The sequence below is a fragment of the Gossypium hirsutum genome, chromosome D02, assembly GCF_007990345.1.
Source record: "Gossypium hirsutum isolate 1008001.06 chromosome D02, Gossypium_hirsutum_v2.1, whole genome shotgun sequence".
NCBI classification, from domain to species: domain Eukaryota; kingdom Viridiplantae; phylum Streptophyta; class Magnoliopsida; order Malvales; family Malvaceae; genus Gossypium; species Gossypium hirsutum.
The window spans coordinates 17,046,290-17,065,988 of NC_053438.1; the positions used below are offsets into that span (position 1 = coordinate 17,046,290).

At 32.5% G+C, this 19,699-nt stretch overlaps 1 pseudogene; it reads right to left on the reverse strand.

Moving 5' to 3' along the window:
* Positions 1-2,258: 2,258 nt before the first annotated feature.
* On the reverse strand, positions 2,259-4,638 carry LOC107910320 (microtubule-associated protein TORTIFOLIA1-like; annotated as a pseudogene).
* Positions 4,639-19,699: the final 15,061 nt, after the last annotated feature.

Consider the following 19,699-nt stretch of genomic DNA (forward strand, 5'->3'; position numbering starts at 1 on the left):
ATCCCTCAAACAATGTTTTTTTTATATATAAATAATTCCTATCTCTTTTTTATTCTTTTTTTATAGTAATTATGTTATTGCTACTAATGAAAGGATGATTTTAAGGGTACTCAAGAGAAGATTTTAAAGAAATTTTGAGTTCTTTTATTTTCTTTTATGTTTTGCATGTTTTCTCTTAAAAATGTTAAGACAAAATCAATTAAAAAAAAAAGAGTGATAAAGTTCTATGAGTAAGAAACTAGAACATGGGGTGTTTTGGACAAGTCAAACAAACAAGTCAAAACTATCATCATTTTTCTCTGTTACTTTTTTCAGAAAACAAACAAACAAACAAACAAGAAGAAAGAAAAACAGAAAACTTACAAGTTTTAGTCTTATGTTGCAAATAAACAAAAAAAGTGTTTTCGACTAATTACGAAGAGGTCCTAACTTTAGTCAAAAGTCAAAAAAATTCTACGTCAGCAATTCGTTAGTGAATTAATGGAAAATTTTTATGGTAATGACTCATTCGAGAAATGATCTTAATTAGAATAGCTAAATTGACAAAAAAAAATTAGAGTGATCAAAACAGGAACAACGTTATTTTAAAGTGACATACAATATAGTTTACTTAATGTAAAATAAACATTTATTTTAAAAAATAAATTACTATGACAAATTATACAAAATATGTTATAAATTACCATGATCTTAATAGATAAATTATTCTCTAAATCAATCACTCCTAATTTTATAAATTAATTACCCATTGGTTATCCAATAATTTGATTTCTTTTTAAGAAAAAAATCATTAATTCATTCCATTAATGGCACCATACAATTCGAGGAGAAAAAACAATACCACTCATCGTAGGAAGTGAATGATAAGTTCTATCAACACAACAAAGGTTTCAGCCTCAGCATCAAATGACCATTATGACACATTGACAATTGGCTTTATCACAACTCAAACATGTCATATTTGGAGTGATTGCAAGTACTTAATACGATAAGAAAATCAACCTTGAATGGTCCAAAGCGACAAACAAAAATCAGCATAAGAACCAAGAATCCACCAAACTAGAGAGGACGGCGACAGAACCATCCTTAAAATTACTTGCAAAAGAAAAACCAAAAAACGTGTTATAAAAGCAGACCCAACTATTAAAAGTGAAGATTTATTAAACAATGGAAAATAAAAAAAATACATATAGAAATTAAGACAACACGGGTCCAAACCGACTCATAAAATTATTTTTTATTTTGAAATATTCTCAAAACAGAAACAAATTAAGAAGCCAACGAAGGATTACCCACCAAGAAGCCAACAAAGGGTCACCCACTTTCCAAGAAAAATTGCTGGTAGCTGGTGGAGTTTTAGGGCACGTTTGGTTCGCTGTATTGGATTAGAGGCGTATTGGATTAGAGGTGTATTGGGATTAGAGGTGTATTGGATTAGAGGTGTAATAGCTAATCCACTGTTTGGTTGAATGTAATGGAATAGAGGCGTAATAGTAATCTTGTGTTTGGTTGAATGGAATAGAGGTGTAATAGCATAATAGAAAAAACTAAAATGACTAGAATACCCTTAGCATAAATTTGTTTTGGTAAATGATTATTGTTATTGTTATTTAAATTATAATAAGATTTTTATTATCAATAATAAATAATTTAATCATATTTAAACATAATTATTATTAAATATATTTTAATTACAATATATAATTTAATAAAATTCTTAATAATTAATATTCTTATATTAATTTACTGAAATCATAATATATGATACTGTAAAATATAAATTAACATAATTATTATTAAATATATTTTAATTAAACTATATAATTTAAAAAAATTCTTAATAATTAATATTCTTATATTAATTTACTCAAATCATAATATATGATACTGTAAAATATAAATTAACATAATTATTATTAAATATATTTTAATTAACTATATAATTTAAAAAAATTCTTAATAATTAATATTCTTATATTAATTTACTCAAATCATAATATATGATACTGTAAAATATAAATTAACATAATTATTATTAAATATATTTTAATTAAACTATATAATTTAAAAAAATTCTTAATAATTAATATTCTTATATTAATTTACTCAAATCATAATATATGATACTGTAAAATATAAATTAACATAATTATTATTAAATATATTTTAATTAAACTATATAATTTAAAAAAATTCTTAATAATTAATGTTCTTATATTAATTTACTCAAATCATAATATATGATACTGTTGATGCTAGTTTTGCATAGATGGTATAATAGACGTACATTTACATTTATATCAGAGGCCACTATCTTACATGATATACAAAAATGTATAAGTGGCCTCAACCATTGATGCTAGTTTTCTTTCACTTCAAATTTAGATCATGTAAAATATATGCGCCGAACCAGAGTAACATAATCATGAAGTTTGCAAGAACAACACAGGATTCCAAAACCAAAACCAGCAGATTTACTTATCAAACTGTTGCAGCTCAATTTTCCAGGCAGATGCCAATTGTAATAGAAGTTGATCAGGTACTGCGCCTTCCCAATTCTCTGGTGGATCCATCGTGGAAGCTGCTTCATGTAAATTCAACAGAAGCTCTTTCTTCAACTCCATCGTTATACCCAATGCATCATGTCCGTTTTCTATCACCACTTTGACCAGCTGAATAATTACAGGAATTTTTTTTTTAATAGTAAACTTATAAAAGAAAATGTCTAAATAGAGCAGCTTGAAGTAGATGGCTCAAAGATGAAGAACCCATACCTGTTGAATCCAGGATAGACAAATATCAAACAAATCTTGCTCCATAAGAAATTGCACAATAGCGTGCAAGGCTTCATTTGCTATCTCATTTGACAGTTGATCAACCATAGGGCCTGATCTATCCATCAGCTTTATAAGCAAGAGATCATCCCCTGTAGAGAGAACTTCTGCATAGGCAGAGTCCATATCACCTACTTGAAGGGCATGCATTGCATTGCTCCAAGAAGTCCAGACATTGCATTGCATTGCATTGCAGGGCAGAGTCCCCTTGTTTCGAGTTTCTGAAAGAATTCAGGATTCAACTCTCTGTCTGTTAATGCAGGTGATTTCTTCTTTAAAATTACAACTGCTTTGTCAATAATGCTTCCACCTTTGCCTTCAGAAACAGAATCTGAAGTCTGTGTTTTTTTATCACCCGCACTTGGATCTTTGGAGCCATTCTTTTCTGATGATTCAGCTGACTGAGCATTGTCACCATCTACAGCATTGAAACAAGTTTAATCCAATAAGATGAATGACCTACACATCAGAAGGACAACCCGTAACACTTAACTGACACACTTACCATGAGACAAGGCTTTCAGGTCATCTGCAGCTCCATCTTCCCCTTTTCCTGCAATCTTCTTCCATAATTGCAATGCTTCTGTCATGCTATCTCTCACAGGTTTCATCTGGTTGACCAATGATTAAACGTTACAATAGAATAAAATTTCCATGAGGCAGTGTTGAGTAATGTAAATCTGTCATATCTGCACCATTAGAAGAGATGATAGTGAAAGGACTTCAATCCTAACCTTGCTTAATCATAATGTGCTAGCTGAAAGTCCCTTGAAAACCAATTTAGAAAGCATGGATGCATACAGTCCAAACCCACATTTTCTATTAGTCTAAATTCTGTCACACAATTAACCCTAGGATTTCTAATTATATCAAGTTCCTACAAAAAAAAGGAAATCTATGTGGAGGATATACATGTTTTCCCGAAGCAAAGTGACCAGATCAACACATGTAATGAAGAAAAGAAAGTACATGGTCTGGCACCAGTCATGTCCAAAATATGTATCAAAATTTCACAATGAAATCATACACAAGGCATTGATGTAAAAGTAATATACATATATATAAGTATGTATGCATGCATGCAAGAAAAATGACTCCAAAAAGCTACCCTATCAAAGCGACAACCCTCAAGTATGGTTATTGTCGAAGATGCTCTATCTGCAATCAAGTTGCTTGAATGCAGTGCCAATGCACTTAAAGAATCTGCAGCTGCCTTTCTCGTCGCCCAATCTGTGCTCCCAAGGCATTCGTGGATGCTTAGCTGCAATGCTTCCAAGCTCTGAGGTGCAATTGCTCCCACCTACATGGTCATCATAAATTTACAGAACTTCAATTTTCTTTTCCTATTTTTTGACCAAAAAAACAAATTGTTCCTATTTGTGGAATTTTCCATATCTATTCCCCACCTAGCTACCTAATTCACATGATCAAATAAAACAAGATCTACAATACCAGCCAAAAAAAACAAGCACAAAGTAAACAATAAAGAAACTACAAGATATTCATTTACGATGATACTTGACATCCACAAAACCAACAACATAAATCATCAATATCCTTATGAATCAAACACAAAACAACTGCAATACACAAACCTGTGACAAACTTGCCACTACTGGCAAAAGGGAAGCCTTGGCCATAAAATTCTGGTTATTCAACAGCTTGCAGATCCTTGGACACAGTTTCTGAAAAGCAGGCAAAGGAGGATCAGATGCACATTCCACCATCTTAGCCATACACGTCGATGCACCAGATTGTACCCCTTTGTTCTGCTCCCCCATTGCTATTTAAATTACAACAGAACAAACAACAGAAATCGAAGATTAGCAGAGAAGAGAGAACAACTTCGAACGGCATGCATTTCTTAAGCCTAACCAACAACAGAAAACACATTTCAATTCAACATGCAATACAAACAGAATAAAATTGGCTAAAACTAACCTATTAGCAAATCGGGGCACAATGAAGAACCTGAAAAAAGCAAAAGGGGAAACCGATTAGATAAAAACAATAGATCATATTTACCTCGAAAGTATTGGTTTTCATCTACAATAGCAAAGGATATTAATCTATCGGGAAACATAGACTAACCGATGACGCAAATCGGCAGAAACTGTGAGCAAATCGGCCGAAATAGAAAAGAAAATAATCGGGGGAGCAAATCGGCAGAAAAGGGAAGAAAATAATACTGGGAAAAAGCAATGAAACAAGGAAGCAATTCGGATGAAGGTGGGAAACGGAAGAGAAACAGAGGGGATCGATTAGGGGTAAAAGAGGGAAGGTTTAGGGTAGGGTCATCTAATCTGAGAATAAGGGGGGAGTAGAAATCGGTGTTTTTCACCGATTAGGGAAGTAAGGGGATAGACGCGTATTAGCAATACGCTCAACCAAACGGCGTCTTAGATTGGTATTAGGTGGGCCCCACCGATTAGGGGTGTATTGGCTTAGCCAATACACCAAACCAAACAAGCTCTTAGTGGTGATAGGCGCCATCATCTCTCCATCACAATTTCTGAATACAACAAAGATAACTACAAAATAGACCTACAAGCTGAAAAGAGAGAAGATATTGAGTGAATGAGGAGAAAAAAAAGAAAGAGAAGATTGATGGGATGGAAAAAAAACAGACGATAACCAACTAAAAAATTAACACTACCATTAAGTAAAACAAAAGATAAAAACAAACTTAATTTTTTAATTAAAAAATAGCTCTAATTAAATCTTAAAAATACCCCAAAATTATAAGACAAGAAAATATAATTTCAGAATTCCAAATTCTGCAATTCAAAGACTCTGGATATAGATATTCAATTGAAATCCTCTCATCTATATAGAAAAAGTCTTTTCATTTCAATTAATTTGATTCTCATAAATTCAAATTACTTCACCCATTTTTTATTATTATTTTAGTTATAAATTAGTTTTTTTATCCTTGTGATCATATGTATCAATCAAAATGTATTAAATTAATTATACAAATTTATTTCTGAACTCATAAATTTGTTTCTTAACTGATAGATGGTCCCTTGCTTCAGATCCCCATTTCATGGTAATGATCAGAAATTCTTCATGCAATTTGTCCACTAATTCCTTATAATGATGTGTAATTTTCAATAGTTTTAGATTGAGAATCGATAACAATGTTGTCCATTTCTTGGTAAGAACAAAAAAAGAAAAGTTGATTTTGTAATTAATTATTTCCTTTTGTTTTCCAAATTTTTAGAGATTTGATTTTCAAATTAAAAAAAAAAATTCTTGCGTTAAATCCATTTTCATGTTTTTGCCATAATCCCTCGTAATTTTGGATATGGGTGTTATTTTTACAAATTTGACAAGAAATTATGTTGTAAGCATAAAATTTTGAATAAACTCATTCTCCACCTCTATTTATTAAAAGAAAAAACTACTATTAAACTTGTAGTAATATCAATGGGTACAATACTCGGTTTCCTGTTTTTTTTTTTTGTTGATTTCAGATGGATTTGTTTGATTAAAGCTGTACTCTGTTTTTTGTTTTGATTTATGAAAATCACGGTTTTACCCTTAAAAAAATAGTATTTTAGACTTAGATAAAATTTCGTAAATTAATTAATTAAAAGTATATGGCAAGAAAAATATTTGTTTCCATATTTAGCATTAATTTGGAAATTATTAAATGAAATTTTTAAAAAATAAATGATATGTATTAAAAACAAACTAATTTTTTATTGTATATGTTGACGGTATGTATTAATTAAATTAAAGTTAATTATTTCTAAAACAAAATTAATAAATTTTATAACTTTTGATTAATAATATGGTTATGAAATTAAAATATAAAAATATATAATTTTATTTTTAAAAACATAATAATGGATATAAGGCTGAATTTAAATAAAAAAAATCTTAAAATTATTTTTTAAAGATAAATATCATATTAGTACATTGTGTTAAATTATAATTTTATATAGTAGTTTCTGAGTTAATTTTAGTTATTAATTAGTGAATGTAGATTACGAATTAAACTTAAATATTGTGTTGTAGGTTAAAGGGTTTTAAAAGCTTTTGAAGTTTTTCAAAAAATCAATTAAATTCATATATATATATTGCATTTAATGAAATTCTTTAACGTTAAAATTACAATTAATTAAACCCTTTGACTATTAAAGCTAACTGTCAACTGGAATGCCAAGATTGTGCCTATAGTATTAATAACAATAACAATCAATCATTAAAACCAAACAATTGAAAGAAGGAATACCAAAATGCAAATAAATTAAACTTGAACAAAATAAATTTGAAATAACAAGCTAAGAGAAAAAATAATCCAAGAATCATCCAAGGACTGGAGAGCAATTTCACCTTTATTCTCTTTTCTTCTTTTTATGACGTAAAACTCTATATCCATTTTTTAATCTAAAGATTTATTATGCTCTACTTTCTCTTTTCCACATAATCACGGGTTTCTATTCTTCTTAAAGAAATAAAAACCTATGGTTTTTTCTATATAAACTTGTAGCAGCCACCGCTTGTCCTCACTTCAGATCCCTTCTTCCCCTCTTTTGCCTTGTTCAATTAGATTTCTGTGAAAGAATCCTAAATGTTCCAAAATCAAAATCAAAGTTGTGAAGGAATGAGGTTAATTTAAAATTAATACATTGATTGATATGTCATATTTTTCTTGATGTAATTACTTTAATTGATTTTAATTTTTAAATTATTAAAATAATCCGAATCCTTTTTTTTTAAAGAAGAATAGTAAAATTACATCAAATTAAAAAGATCAAAAGTACCGCTGGCTTTATCTTGTTGAAAGATGTCTGAAACTTCATTAGGGATTGAATCAAAGATTTGAATACTTGAATCCCACATAAGACCCAACTTGGCTAAGCAATTCGCAATTGAATTATCTTCTCTAGGTATATGTCTCAACCTCCATTGTCCTTCGGTTCTCAAGAGTTATCGTACCCTTCGAAGCATTGTGATGCCTGAGTCTTCCCAATTATTAATAGTCAAGGCTTTGATCACTTCTTAATTATTAGATTGAATTGTGGCTCGCTTGCAGAGGCGGATTTATGGGAGGTTGGCAGGGGCCCCGACCCCCCCTAAAATGTAAAATTTTTAATTAGGCCCTTAAATTTTTAAAAAAAATTTTAAATTAGTAAAGTAAAATTGTACTTTGGCCCCCCCTAAAATTATAAAAATTTTATTTAATACTTTAAAAATTATAAAGATATAGACTATAAAAAATTAAAATTTCATTCAGTCCCCCCTAAAAATTTGTTCTGGCTTCGCCCCTACTCGCTTGTATCCTTTACTAAGAATAATTAGTATTCCATCTAGAATACTCCAGAGCTCAGCTTCAAAAAATGTGTATCGTCCCAAGAAATAGTTAAACCTCGTGATCCAGTTTCCTTCCTGATCTCAAACCACTCCTCCAGAAGACGTGTTTCCTGTTGAGGTAGTCACTACCCCGTCTGTAAATAAGTGAATTAGTGATTCATCAGAGATTAGATGAAGTCTCGAATTATGACACCTGGTCTAATAATCCTTGTAGATTAAATCATATTGTTGTGCCCAACTAAGGGAGACTTTGACAACTTCGATTGTTGTCCAAGTAATATTCTGTAAAATGAATAAATTCTTGGTTTTCCAAATGTGCCAACTGATTATTTGGAAACACACGACCAAATGGTGCCCCGTCCCTACAACCTTATGTGACAGGAAAGGTTAGTAGAAAACTAAGATTGAAAGGATTCAGAGAAAAACATGTGTTGTTGATCAGATGGCATCTATATTTCCTTAGTTGTTGGGAAATCCTGAAGTACATGGATAGTATCCTCATGGTCATGACCACAAAGGGAGCAAGAATTGTTGTTTGCAATCCCCTGGCAAGTTCGTTTTGAGTTGGTAAGCAATTCGTGCTTAGAAGCTAACCGGAGGAAAATTTTTAACTCTTTGTGGCCCTTGAAACTTTCAAATATATTTCCAACAATCGTCTTTAGAATTCCAGGAAGCCTCCTTCAAAGACCAAAAAGCACTTTGAACTGAGAAAGTACCTGAGGTCGTTCGTGCCCAAACTACCCTATTCGGGCCTGAGGCAGGATATGGGGGTGGAATGCTTACTCTACATTTTATTACATCCTCTAGCAACCAGATGCGAAAAATATCAAGATTCCAAGCTCCATCAGTCATAACCAAATCCTTGAGAGTGCATTCCGAATCAATATTAGCATATGCTGGTATTAGAGGGAGTAAGGGACCAACTTTCGAGATCCAAGAGTCCTTCCAACATCGTATTCTGGTGTTGTTCCCACTTAACCAAGCTATGTTCTCTCAGAAAAGAGGTCATATTTTCGAAAGGGCGAAGGTTTGAGCATTGGCTCTTTGTGATAGAATTTGGGAGTTGCTGATTTAGACCATATTTTGATCGAAGGATCTATACCCATAAAGCTTTGTCTTTGGAGATTAAATTGAAATCGACCTTCATGAGGAAGGACGTGTTTTGATCGAATAAATGACGGAATCCCAGTCCTCCATGAGACTTTGGTTGACAAATGGAGTCCCATCTTACCAAGGAGAGGTTTGGATGCCCACTAGAGGAACCCTAAATAAATTGGCAAACCAAACGTTCAATCTCAGCGTAAATGCCTTTTAGTATTCTCAAGGATTGCATAAAGTAATTTGGGATAGATAAAAAGACTGACTGGGCCAAAGTGACTCTACCAGCAATAGATAATTTCCTAGCAATCCAACTTTGAAATTTGCGATGTACCTTTTCCACAATAAAACTCAAGGTACTATTGGTAACCCTATCATGAAGAAGTGGTACTCCTAGATACGTTCCAAGATCTTGAACTTCATGGAAACTAAGTAAATGGCTAATATGGTCAACCAAGCCATGGTCGGTACCTTTGGAGAATAATATGTTACTTTTTTTAGTACTAATTTTGTGCCCGAAAAAATCACAAAAGTGATTCAAGATACTTTGTAATAAACGTGCTTGCTCTAGCTCAATTTTACAAAAGATTACCAAGTCATCCGCGAAGAAAAAGTGAGATACATTAGGACCCCATCTTGAAATATGACTTGGACTCCACTTACCCTTCTCAATAACTAGCAACTTTAAGTACTATTGATAGCAAGATAAATTCTTATTTTTAATATATTTATTTTTGGCTAATTATCAAATAAAATGCTATTAAATTTAGATTTTTCTTATCAGGAATGAAGTTGGTGTGCTGAATTCAAACTCTTACAAAAAAAGGGCTAAATTGGAACAAAAAGCAAAGAGGAGGGCTTGATTGAAAGATTGAAGACTCAAAGATGATTGGATAAGGGTTGAAGGGTTGAAGATTTTTTTCAAAAGTGGTTGGATAAAGATTGAAAGATTTTTGATATTGTTACAACTCTATAATTAGTTTAAATTTGATTTTTAAATTTAGAATTATTTAGTGATAATATTTAGAATTATTTAGTGAGTATGTATAAATACCTAGTGGCTACAACCAATTGAACACACTTAGTATTAGGCTTTAAAAAATTATTTTCTTTTCTTTTCTTTTTTCCTTTGCATTACCTGCGTCACTTCATTCTGCCATTTTCAATTTTTTTTCTTTACTTTCAATCTTTTGGTTTAATTGCCTTTGAGGCCCTTCCCCTTTCCATCACCCACAATTTCACAAATATATTTTTAAAGCATGATTTTTTTTTTCCATGATTAACTAAATCCCTTTTAGCTTTAGCCCAGAAATTACTCCAACAAAACAATCGTGAGATACGAGCCCGCTCAAAAAACCTCTCAACGCAGTATTTTCTATCTCTCTGGTATATGGGACTTAAAGTTTATTCAACTTCAATTCAAAAAGTGCACGTTGGGTTGGAGTTATTTGGCGTATAGTTGGGAAGATGAATCAGTCGTACTGTGTTCGAATTCCCGCGAACAATTTGGAGTTTCTAGGTGGGAAAAGCCAGTTGGATTCCGTCAAGGGAGATAGAGATCAGATTTAAATGACCTACGTGGTTGAGGCATTGATTTGAGTTGGCCTTTTCAGATTGCAAGGCTATCGAAATTTTCAATTACGAAGACGTGTATTGCAGTTAAAATTTGGCAAGAGTTAGTTTACAGGTCATACCAGGATTGACTACATAAGGAAAAGTTGGCGATTGGGACGTTCTTGGTCGCTATAACCAGCTTATTACTTGGAAGGAAAAATCTATTTCAAGGATCGATTCAAGATTGGAGTACACCGAGGCTAAGGCTAAGCTTAAAAAAATATTTCATTTATCCATTTATTTTATTTTCTTAAATTTATTTTTGCATTTTCGAATCTAATTTTATTTTATTTTATTACACTTCATATTTTCTTATTTTACTATCTTAATCAATTTAAACCCCCTATTTTTTTTAGTACTACTACGCACAAGTCGTGGGCGCGACTGTGGCCGCGACAATGAATCTGGTCACAAGAAAAGGCGAAATTAGATAACCAGTCCCTGTGGATTCGACCTTACTACTTTATATTTCAATTTATTGTTATATTTGTCATAAGAATTTATATTTGGTGGTTTCGACGCCCATCAAATTTTGGTGCCGTTTCTAGGGATTGGTGAAAATTTCTAATTTTTATTTGATTTCTTTATGACCAGGTTAGAATCGAGGACTCTAGCATTTGAACTGGAGATATAAAAGTTGGCTCGTACACTTCGAAGAGAAGCTATTCGACGTGGTAGACAACCACAACTTTATTTTGAAGAAGGATCTTACATCGAAGATATTTACTCATCCAAAGATTCAGACGACATGACAAATCAAACTATACGCCAACTTGCAGCTGACTAGATGAACAACAACCGCTATGCATAACTTATCCGGCGGTTGAAACACCGTTTAAGTTAAAGTTGGGATTGATACTTTTATTGCCTACTTTCTGCGATTTGAAAAATGAAAACCCTCATACTCATCTGAAGGAGTTCCACATGGTTTGTTTGAGCATAAAACTAGAAGGAGTAACTGAGGATCAAATAAAACTACGAGCTTTCCCTTTTTTATTAGCTGACTCTACTAAAGAATGGTTATTTTATTTACCTCCGGGATCTGTTAATACTTGACTGATATGTCTTGATTGTTTCTTGACAGGTTTTTCCCAGTAGCTCGAGCAGCTGAATTAATGAGAAGTATAGTCAAAATACAACAAAAAGAAGCAAAATCACTCTATGAATATTGGGAGTGATACAAGAAGTTGTTCGCAAGTTGCCCACAACATGGCCTGTCTAAAAAGTCACTCTTATAGTATTTCTACGAGGGGCTACTCCCAATGGAAATAAAGATGATTGATGCCGCTAGTGGAGGGGATCTTGTGAACATGACTCCTCAAAGAGTTAGGGAATTAATTTCGACTATGACTACAAATTCTCTATAGTATCAACCACCTATGGAACCTACGAGAAGAGTTCATGAGCTAAGTACTCCTTCCATAGTAAACAAACTTACTAATGTGGTTAAAAATATGCTTACATGATAGACGAACCCAACTCGGTTATACGAGATTTGCGCTCAAACTAATCATCCAACTGACTCGTGCTTGATTTTACTTGAGGATACAACTACACAAGTAAATGCCATTGGGAACTTCCTAGGGCCACCTCAAAGGCGTTATGATCTATATTCAAACACGTACAATGTAGGGTGGAGGGATCACCCAAACCTAAGCTATGGGTCGAACCCTCAATACAATCAACCATATCAACCAAGACCGCCTCCGCCTCAACAGTATTAACCTCAAAAGTCATCTCTTGAAGCCATAGTAGAGAGGTTAGTTGTTACTACCGAAAAGTTTCAACAAAAGCCTGAAGCATATTTCCAAGAACTAGATCAGCAAATAAGTAAGCTAGCACTTATAGTTAGTCGTTTGGAGAACTAAGGAAAATTACCATCTCAAACTGAGCCAAACCCACCTTAAAAAGCAAGTGCTATGATAGATGGAATAGAGTCAGAACTAGTGCCTGGCATGGGTCGTGACCACAACGTTGAATAGAAAGCCGAACCAGTAGCTCTTACTAAGCCGGCACCTCATAAATCATTTGTTGTACCTCCCCCATACCCTGGAAGGTTCGCCTAAATTAAAAAGGAGTGAGAGGAAAAAGAAATACTTGAGACATTCTGAAAGGTAGAAATTAATATTCCATTACTTAATGCTATTAAACAGGTTCCACGCTATGCAAAATTTTTAAAAGAACTATGCACCGGAAAAAAAAAAGCTCCAAGGAAATGAATGGGTGAATGTGGGAGAAAACGTTTCTGCAATACTACAAAGGAAAATCCCGCCGAAGTGTATGGACCAAGGTATATTTTCTATATCCTACGAAATAGGTAATATTAGCATAAAGAAAGCCATGTATGATTTAGGAGCATCTATTAATGTAATGCCTTTATCTATTTTTAAATTACTAAACACGGGTCCTTTGAAAGAAATAGGGGTGACTATTCAATTGGCAGACAGGTCATGCGTATATCTAGAAGGGGTATTGGAAGATGTTGATATGGAATTCGACGGTAAGGTGGTAAAATTTAATGTTTATGAGGCGATGGGCAACCTAGTAAAATATCGAATATTTCTAGCGTTTATATTATTGGGCCACTAACGAAATTTCATTTTGAGTATCATGAAGAGGATGAGTTACAAACTATACTTTACAAGAGTTTAGACCTCGATACAATGGATAAATTGGAGGAGTTAATGATGTTCAAAGAACCGATTCGTGAAACTGTTATTCTATTGGAGACTTCATAATTTCCTAGAAGTCAAGGTAAATATTTTGAACTTTCTCCTTCTAAAACTAAACTCTTGTCTTCTATTTTGCAGGCTTTGGAACTAGAACTCAAACCATTACTAGAACATTTAAGGATTCCAATAAAGGAAAAGGCAAACCCGAATGGAAAAGCTCAAATACACCTTAATCCACCAATAATGGAAGAATTCCAACTGCACAAAATGGAAGAATTAATTCTTGAGAAACCAAACGAATAACACTCAGGTCATCGAGCTAATGACGTTAAACAAAAACGATTTATGGGAGGCAACCCTCATTTATTTTTATTTTATTTATTTTATTTTATTTTGAATTTTAGTTTAGTTTGAGAATTAAATAAAATAATATTTTAATCCGTTTGATAGTACTATTTTCTAGGAGCAACCACCTTCAACTGTAGACGAATGGCTTCATCGCATTGAAGCTCACCTCAAAATAATGGAAGCCAACATCTCACCGTTCTACAAAGCGATCACTTCCACCGCCCTCCACCCCATTAAATATAAATGGGGAGTACACTTTCTCCACTCATATTATTCTTTTTGCACATTGAGGGCAATGTAGGCTAAGTAGGAGGGAATTTTGGATCATGCCATACTTTCTTTTTGCATGTATTTTGCTAAGAATAAATTTTTTTAATTCATTTCGGAAAATAAACCTCTAATTCTTATGTTTAGTTTATTTAAATAAGTGGGTGAATCATGAATAACTATTGCTAGCTTGATTAATGAATATTTTGTAGATTTGAAAATGTGATGCCTTAGCGAATATTTCATGAAAATTGTTGGTTTTGTTGAACTTGCCTAATGAAAGTATTCGTTTAAATAAATAAATAGCTTGGTTAAGAGTGAAGATTCGGAAATATGACCAAGTTGAGTAACCGGGATGAGGTGCTTGGGTTGTCATCTCATTTCACGTCAAAAGGTTTGGTGACTAGCCGAAGCTTATAACACTCCGTTAATCAAGTTGCCTTGAGAAATAAATCGATTAAGGACATGTGAAGCTGAGTAACCGGGATGAGGTGCTTGGGTTGTCATCTCATTTTGCGTCAAAAGGTTTGATTATGTCTCGAATTCGTTAAAAATAAAAAAATTAAATAAAGAGAACGTGCCGGGTTGAGTAATCGGGGTGAGGTGCTTGGGTTGTCATCTTACTTCGCGTAAAAAAACTTGACTACGTTTGAAAAAAAACAAAAAAAAATGTATATAGATATAAATAAAAGCATATGTTGAGTATGACCGTTTTGCATGTTTTATTGAGCCTAAATTTAGTGAAATAGTTGAGTTTGACATACTGTTTGAGATTTTATAAAATGCTTATTGATTGAGTTTAGTAATTGTTTATTTTTTATTCACCTAATTGTTTGATGTATGCTTGAGTCGGAAAGGGGGTTTTGATTTTGAAAGGGATTGACAAATTATTTTTAATGGATATCATGCTTGAGGACAAGCATCGGCTAAGTAGGGGCATTTAATAGCATGATAAATTCATATTTTTAATATATTTATTTTTGGCTAACTATCAAATAAAATGCTATTAAATTTATATTTTTCTTATCAGCAATGAAGTTGGTGTGTTGAATTCAAACTCTTACAAAAAAGGGGGCTAAATTGGAACAAAAAATAAAAAGGAGAGCTTGATTGAAAGATTGAAGATTCAAAGATGATTGGATAAGGATTGAAGGGATGAAGATTTTTAAAAAGTGGCTGGATAAAGATTGAAGGATTTTTTATATTGTTACAACTCTATAATTAGTTTAAATTTGATTTTTGTAATTTAGAATTATTTAGTAATAATATTTAGGAAAAATCTAGCTAAATTTTAACACTAAAAGTGTATATAAATACCTAGTAACTATAACCAATTGAACACACTTGGCTTTAGGCTTTAATAAATTCTTTTCTTTTCTTTTTTCCTTTCCGTGTCACTTCATTTTGCCATTTTCAATTTTTTTTCTTTACTTTCAATCTTTTAATTACCTTCCAAGGCCCTTCCCCTTTCCATCACCTACAATTTCACAAAGCTATTTTCAAAGCATGATTTTTTCTATGATTAACTAAACCTCTTTTAGCTTTAGCCCGGACATTACTCCAACAAAACAATCGTGAGATACGAGACCGCTCAAAAAACCTCTCAACGCAGTATTTTCTATCTCTCCAGTATATGAGATAGTACAAATTCTCCCCTTAAAGTTTATTCAGCTTCGATTCAAAAAGTGCATGTTGGGTTGGAGTTGTTTGGCGTACAGTTGAGAAGAAACTGTGTTCGATTCAAAAAGTTTATTCAAAAACTGCGTTTGATTCAAAAAATTTATTTGAAAAGTGTTGTGTTTGAATTCCCGCGAACAAATTGGCGTGTCTAGGTGGGAAAAGCCAGTTGGATTCCGTCAAGGGAGATAAAGATCAGATTTAAATGACCTACGCGGTTAAGGCCGTTGATTCGAGTTGAGCTTTTCAGATCGCAGGACTGTCGAAATTTTAAATTGCGAACACGTGTATTGCAGTTAGAAATTTGGCAAGAGTCAGTTTGCAGGTCGTACCGAGATTAACTACATAAGGAAAAGTTGGCGATCAGGACGTTCTTGATCACTATAACTAGCTTATTGTTTGGAAGGGAAAATCTATTTCAAGATTGGATTACACCGAGGCTAACGCTAAGCTTAAAAAAATATTTCATTTATCCATTTATTTTATTTTCTTAAATTTATTTTTTCATTTTCGAATCTATTTTTATTTTATTTTATTACACTTCATATTTTCTTATTTTATTATCTTAATCAATTTAAACCCCCATTTTTTTTATTTTTTTCAGTACTACTACGCACAAGTTGTAGGCACGACTATAGCCGCGACAATGAATTTGGTCACAAGAAAAAGTGAAATCAGTTAACTAACTCCTATGGATTCAATCCTACTACTCTATATTTCAATTTATTATTATATTCGTCGTAGGAATTAGACTCCACTTACCCTTCTCAATATCTAGCAACTTTATGTAGTATTAATCTGGATGATAAATGTTGATATTTGTGTGACTTTTTATAGTTAATTATATTTTATTTAAAAAATTAAATATGTATAATTAATAGTAATATTTGCTTTCAACGAAAGTACAGGAGTAATGATTGTTAACGAGTAAAACAATGTATTCCTTTAATGATTATAGAGGGAGTTAGAGTTTAGTTATATGCCATATGTATATTATAAAATTAATTTTTTCCGATATTAGTGAATCACAAACATACACATATCAATCGAATGTGAAAAAGGAATTTACCTCCTCAGTTCACTCTTTTTTTCCCTTCATGTTATTAAACATAACAAAGATATAAAAATGTTCGCTTTTTGAATCAAAATGGGGGACTTTAAAGATAAACTCAGAAAATAATATAAGAATTACTTGCAATGTCGAATAGATCTGTCCATGGGCCGGGCCCATAAAAAAATTTTGGCCTGATTCCTAGGCCTGAACCCGACCCGGCCCAAAATATGGGCCTGAGATTTTGTCCAGGCCCGGCCCGGGGAAAAAATATGGAGCCCAAGCCCGGCCCGGCCTGGCCCATATTTATTTTTTTTAAAAAAATCAATGTCTTCCAAGTTCCAACGCATCAATTAAAAAAATAATTTATTTTTATTTCTCATTTTTGCTAAAAAAACTCAATACATGAAACCCCATTTTTACGTTAAAAATTCCAAATTCCAATCAAAACAAATCCTTAATCCCTAAATTTTTGTTCTCAAATCAAATTTGTTTCCCTTTCCTTTTATTGTATGGTATTTTTGTTTACTACAAATAATCTAAGAGATTTCAGAATCCCTACCTGAGCACCAGCAGCAAAGATCTTTTGAGTGCAGGATTGCAAAAACAGATTCAAATAGAAATGAAGATTTGGGTTTGGATTCCATTGAAGAAAATGAGAAGAATCCAGTTGAAACAGACAAGGTTCAAATATCTCTAATCTCTGGTGCCATACAACTTTTGAGTGCAGAAAGCAGTGATTATATTCAGAACTACTACATCAATCCTCTAGTTAACAGAATCTATACACTCGATTCGGGAACAATTGAACATTAAAGAATAAACAAACAGTTTACCTTAAATACTAATTTGTTGGTGATTCGGGAAGAAACAAACCCTTAAATGCTTGATTCTGAAATTGGGTGGAGGACTGGAGGTGGATCGGTGGAGGTCTTGATGATGGAGGTGGATCGACAGTCAAGGCACGATAGGGTTAGGGATTTGGAATTGGAAGACAGATTGTAGTGTCTGGGAAATGAAAACTAAAACTAAAAAGTAAAAACTTAAACATAAAAAATATATATTTTAAACATAAAAAACTTAAAACATAAAAAACTTAAACTAAAACTAAAAACTTAAACTAGTATATTTTAAACATAAAAAGATATATTTAATATATTTTCGGGCCAGGCCCGGGCCAAAAAAATTCTGCCCGAGGCTAGGCCCATTTTCTAAACGGGCCTCTTTTTTTGCCCAAGCCCATATTTCAGGCCTATATTTTTACCCGAACCCTCCTATATTTCGGGCGGGCTGGGCCAGGCAGCCAGGCCCATGGATAGGTCTAATGTCGAACCGAATGCGAAGAAGAATGTGATTTGGGATAGTTTAGATATTGGGAATTAGGGTTGTCGCTTAATGCAAATTTAGTACTTGAATTTGATGTTTTTTTTAAAATTTGGTACTTGCATTAATTTTTTATCCAATGTGATACATGTATTTGATAAAAGTTAAATGTTTTGGTACTTAAAGATAACGATGTTAATTTTTTTGTATTTATTTTGGATTTTCGAATTGATTTGATGAAAATTTATAATTAGTTAATAATACTAACAATTAACTTTCCCCAAATCAACCTCCAAAACCCGAATAAAATTACATCCCTCAAAACGTATTTGACAAATTAAATGTAAAATTAAAAAAATTCACAAGTAACAATATTTTTATTCTATTAATAAATTCCTAAAAAATTAAACTTAATAATATTAGCAATTAACTTTCATCAAATCAACTCTAAAATCCGAACTAAATACTAAAAAGTGAACATCGTTACTTTTGAGTACCAAAATATTTAAAATTTATCAAATATAGGCATCAAATTAAACAAAAAAATAATACAAATACCAAATTAAAAAAAATATGTCAACTCATATACTAAATATAATAGTAGAGATATAAATAGAGTTAATAGTTTGTAATATTTTGGGCGGCGGTTCAACTCTAAAGGCTGATTAATAAGGAAATCCAATGTAATATTATTTGGGTTATAAATAAAAAGGAATAATATATGCATATATATATTACCTAAGTTGTTGGTAAGAAAAAAAAATAGTTGATTAAAATTTCCATAACGATAGCAGTATGTATCAAATAACAAATAGATGTAAATTAGTGAAAATTTAAGGGTAAATTACACCAATAGTCACTCAACTTTAGGGTAGCTGACAAAACAGTCATTCAAATTTCAATTCAGTCTCTCAACTTTCAAAAAATAACAAAACCGTCACCACTAACCATTTTTCATTACAGACGTAACGAAGCTACCATTTTCTGTTATAGACTTAACGGAGCTGCCATTTTCCATCCCCCTATCATTGCTCTTCCATCCCTTTCTCTCTTCCCCACCATCCTTCCCCCTCCCTTGATTCTCTCTCCCTCTCCCCCTCTTCCCCACCATCCTTCCTCCTACTTTGATTCTTTGCTAACCTTCTCCCTCTTCCCCACCGTTCCTTTGCTAACCCTCTCCCTTCATCTCTTTCCCTCTTCCCCATCAGTGTGAGCTAGCACTATGATGGATGTTGATGCGTCGTTAAGAGCACCAAAAATATGCTATCCCTATAAAATAATGAAAAGAATAGTATAAGGAAAGTAGGGTCAAATCCTCAATGACTAGATTTGCACAAATTCCTGTTCCTCGAGACCCTGGACAGAGTCATACCCAAGAAAAACGGCGTACCTGGAAAAAAAAATAAAAAATAGAATTAAAAATTTGGATGAATTGAGATTGCGTAAATCGAAATTGAAATTTTAAAAATAAACAAAATTGAGAAAAAAGAGTT